At 43.0% G+C, this 3,868-nt stretch overlaps 1 non-coding gene across 1 annotated transcript; it reads right to left on the bottom strand.

Moving 5' to 3' along the window:
• Window positions 1-909: 909 nt before the first annotated feature.
• Trnat-ugu (transfer RNA threonine (anticodon UGU)) lies at window positions 910-983 on the bottom strand. The gene has a single exon. It is a non-coding gene; the product is annotated as a tRNA-Thr (tRNA).
• Between the last annotated feature and the right edge of the window lie 2,885 nt (window positions 984-3,868).

Genomic DNA, 3,868 nt, shown 5'->3' with positions numbered 1-3,868 from the left:
CCGCGTGGTTCCGGACTGAAGCGCCTAGAACCACTCGACCACAGCGGCCGGCCATTTCGATAGAACACAGCGTTCTGGCCGTCAGGCAAAGAGACCAACCTCCCGCGTGGTCCTATTGCCAGAACTTGAGATTGCGAGCATTGCAGCACTGTTAAATGTAGTTGCAATGGCACCTGCTGTGTGACGTGGCTCCCTTCCGATGTATACCGTTGCAAGCCTAGGTGGCAGAACTTGAGATTTACTTCCAGAAGAGGTCAACAGGGAGCTACAGCACACACAAAATATTGGTTCACTTCAGTAGAGCTCTTTCATATACGAGGGTCGTTTTCGCTCATGTTGTCACCTGATGCCGGTCATGGCCGGCTACTATTGGCCAGTCTCTCACTACTCCACCTGTTTTGATTCTCGTCGTCAGTTGTAATGATGACAGGTAGCCATTTCAAAATAGAAGCATATATTACAGGTCTGGCCGTGAAGTGGGTAAGGAGCTGGCTGCATAGTCTCTATCTGCAACGACTGAAATACGATTAATTAGCAATCGTGGGTAAAAATTATATATATATATATATATATATATATATATATATATATATATATATATATATATATATATGGTAGGTTTTGTAAGCGATGATGTCTCTGTCCACGAAGCTCTCCAGTCCTGTGACGTTTGGAACACCTGTCCCACCTCGTACACATTCCCAATTAGCAATCGTGGGTAAAAATTATATATATATATATATATATATATATATATATATATATATAATTTTTACCCACGATTGCTAATATATATATAAAGATGGTACCCAGATACCAGCGGTGACCATGCAACCCGTTTTCAGAATGATATTAGAATGAAATCACTACGCTCAGCTGCATACGTCAACGGGGACAGATGAAAGCGTGTGCCCCGACCGGGGCTCGAACCCGGGATCTCCTGCTTACATGGCAGACGCTCTATCCATCTGAGCCACCGAAGCCACAGAGGATAGTGCGACTGCAGGGACTTATTACCGACACGCCTCACGTGAGACCCACACTCCCAATTTCCCGGTCGGGGCACACATTTTCGACTGTCCCCGTTGACGCATATCGACGCCTGTATGCAGCTGAGCGTGGTGATTTCATTGTAATTTCGTTCTAAGAACGGGCTGCATGTTCACCGATGGCATCTGTTTTTTTCAGTCATGTCCGAAACAACAGATACCGTCTTCATATATATATATATATATATATATATATATATATATATATATATATATATATATATATATATGTAGTTACGGCTCAGTGGAAATTTGACCATCTTCTTCTGTGCGGATGCACAAACAGTGCCCGAACTCTTAAGGGAATCGGCAAAAAAAGCTGCCAGTAATGAGTATAATGGGCGGGGGCCCCATGAATATAGTGCGGGATAATAAAGTGGGAATGTGGGTCTCACGGGAGGTGTGCCAGAGGTAAGTCCCTGCAGTCGCACTATCCTCTGTGTCCTCGGTGGCTCAGATGCATGTCGGCACGGTAGCTCAGCGTGTTCGGTCAGAGAGCTGGTTGGCCACTGTAATAAAAAAAAAAACAAAGTGAAAGGATGAGCAACGAACTTGAACGGATGTCACGTGATGTCCGCAACGACCAAACACAACGATTAAAAAAAAAAAGGAGGCTAGAGCGTCTGCCATGTAAGCAGAAGATCCCGGGTTCGAGTCCCGGTTGGGGCACACATTTTCGACTGTCCTCATTGACGTATATCAGCGCCTGTATGCAGCTAAGTGTAGTGATTTCGTTGTAATTCCATTCTAATAAATAATATATATAGTACTTAACTTGTGTTATTGGCGTCGTCATATGCTGCATACATATAATTACAAACAGATATCTAGAGAGGCGTTACTTCCGCCATACGTGACTAAGGCCCTTGTTAGAGGATGCTTCCTATCAGCTGAAGGCTATGCTACATTCCTAGTTGACGTGTTCAGCAAGAGTGTCTAACGCCGGAAATGCATATCCTCCTATTTCCATCTATTGTACTATTATTTTTTTCCTTGTTTTGTTACCTCAAGATATGACATTTCTGTCTCTTTATATATTGTAATTGCTTTACTGTTTGTATATATATATTTATGCACTTATGTCGATGTATAATTGCTTTGTTTCGTAAATATTATTTCTATTTTTACGCTGGGTCTTGCCTAGGGAAAACTGCTATCGAACGATTACATCGATGGGTCGTGTGAAGAATCAAAGTGTGTAGGATCTTTGGTAGTGTTAACTCTGCCGCGTGGAGCGCGGGTAGGGGGAGGCTGGCTGGAGTAGCGAGTGGAGCAGGTGTGTTGTGTGTAGCTCCCGCGAGTTGCCGCGCTTTCGGGGTTTGGCAGCATGTAATTGCGCTCGACTTGCGATGATAGTTTCGGATATGGTGACGCGGACGGGAAGCATTAGCTGGCGCACATCAAGAGCCCGTTTCGTCTGGTGACCGTGTCGAGAAGAAGGCGCGCCAACATCCAGCTTCTGCAACAGCGACGGCCCACAATGAGTGACTGTCGCCACCTCCTCGATCGACGACTTCAAACCTTCAATCAACCAACAAGGAAGACTAAAAGCACGTAAAGTTTCAGAACTGTATGGCAGACCTCAGCTTTTCAAACTGTTCCATTTGCCTCGCAAAATTACAGCAACTTAGCATGAACTTTTGTTGCTCATTGTCCCAATTGCATTACCAAGCAGGGTCCCTTCCTTTTCCGAAATGAACCCGAGTGTCGTTGAAATTCAGACGCCAGCATTAAAGTACAATCATTCCATTTCACTGCTTTGATTTCAAAGTTCAGTTTAAGTATTCATAGCTGGCTACAATATTTAGATTACGCAAGCACAAATTAAGAGTGCGAGTTTTGTTACCGTATTTTAGCTTACCTGTGACTGCAGCTCAGCTTGGTACGTACTAAATCTTACTATTGTTAATTGTTCAGAATCATTTAATTCAAGTTCAAAGCTAAATCTCTTATTTCTAAATTGCGTAGATTCAAGTAGCTTTTGAAATGATTGTTGAGGTAGTCCAAGACTAACCGTATTTTACTGAATTTCGATGTGCTTAAGAAAGAAAGCTTCTTATTAATTTCAGTCACTAAATTAACTTTCAGTTTTCCGGTTTTATTAATTCTTTTGCTAAATTAAGTCAGAGTGCAGCGAAAGTTATTACTTCTGACAAACTTTCAGTTTTCACACCACACGTGTCAACCTTCAGTTGCCACGCTTCTAGTGCTAATTATATGTGTAATTACCTTTCTTTTTCAGTTACTATAGTAATTGTCCTTAGGACTGGCGACCGTAATTTCCCCCAAATCTCAAATATCTAATTACCGCTAGTTAACTGTTAACGTAACGGCCGCACATTTACTTTCATTATTAACTTTACTCCTTTTCAAAATTAATTTCCACCAGTTTCATTTGCATTTTTCCTTTCATTTAGATGTAACCCTTTCCTCCCTCTTTACCGACAGATTAACTTCGGTGACGATTGCTTTTTTCCCAAATTTCCATTAGGTACACGCGGTTTAATTTTTCACTGTCATTAAGGTCGATAAGTGAGGGGGATGTTACAAGTGGACGAGAGCTCGCTAGATACCTCGTCACAAGTCACTGTGCGGCGCTAGCGGCGCTAGTCGCGAATCGCAGGTCCAGCGATATGAGTTACGGACCGCGGACAATATCTGCAACCCCTAACGAGTGTGGTATCGAAAGTTGATACCACACCGCCATTACGTTTCACATCTCTGGCGGTGTCACTTGCGCGATTATACTGCTTCGTTTGTCGCCATGTCAGTCAGTAATCCGGCCGATTGTGAAGTGCCCTCGGTTATTGGGCTCTTAA

Source organism: Schistocerca serialis, chromosome 10 (genome assembly GCF_023864345.2).
Source record: "Schistocerca serialis cubense isolate TAMUIC-IGC-003099 chromosome 10, iqSchSeri2.2, whole genome shotgun sequence".
NCBI lineage: Eukaryota > Metazoa > Arthropoda > Insecta > Orthoptera > Acrididae > Schistocerca > Schistocerca serialis.
The sequence above is the reverse complement of the archived record's forward strand: the minus strand, read 5'-3'. Positions and strand labels throughout refer to the sequence as shown.